An 878-nucleotide genomic window follows, 5' to 3' on the forward strand; every position below is an offset into this window, starting at 1 on the left:
CACACACACACACACACACACACACACACATACACACACACTCACACAGATATATATATGGAATTAAAAAAAGAAAACAGGAGAGTTTTGGAACTTTTTCCAGTTTTCTGTTTTAATACGTAATTACTCAACAACATTTCCCAGTATTTAATAATATTCTCATATAAACCATAACACCCACAAATATACTTTGGAGAACTGAAATACGAAGATGAGCTCCATGAGGTCACACCATGGATTATAACCTTTACCTATATACCATATACATATACGTGGTCTGATCAATAGGTATCCGGACTGTTGTCATAGTAACGAAGCTAAAGCATGCAGAGTGAAACCACTTGGTAAAGAAACTCTGCTGCGCATGCACACTACGTTTTAGCGCTCTAGCTCACTTCCGCTGTTTACAGCAGTGCTTGGAAGGAAGGTGTGTATCGTGTGATCGTCGCATTGACCACGAATCTGCATCAAATTTTGTCAAAAGCTCAGAGGCCAACGCAAAGTTGCAGAAAGTGTATGGAGAGGAGTGTATGAGCCGAAAAATTGTCGATAGTGACTAACGTTCTGGGAGACATGCAACCAACAGAACTGAGAAAAACATCGCAGATGTGCGTGCAGCTTGGAGGGGAAATCGTCGAATCACCATCCGTGAGTTATCAGAGGATGTACAGATTAGTTACGGTTCAGTTCAGTTCATTATCACTGAAGATTTGGGATGAGACACGTGTCTGCCAAGTTTGTGCCAAAACTGCTTTCAGCTGAGACAACGCACCTGCCCATTCAGTGCAGCTTGTGAAGCAGCTTTTGGCTAGGCACAGCATTCCCCAGGTCCGACAGCCACCGTATTCGCCAGATCTCGCCCCTTGCGACTTTTTCTT

Source organism: Octopus bimaculoides, chromosome 6, assembly GCF_001194135.2.
Source record: "Octopus bimaculoides isolate UCB-OBI-ISO-001 chromosome 6, ASM119413v2, whole genome shotgun sequence".
Lineage (NCBI taxonomy): Eukaryota > Metazoa > Mollusca > Cephalopoda > Octopoda > Octopodidae > Octopus > Octopus bimaculoides.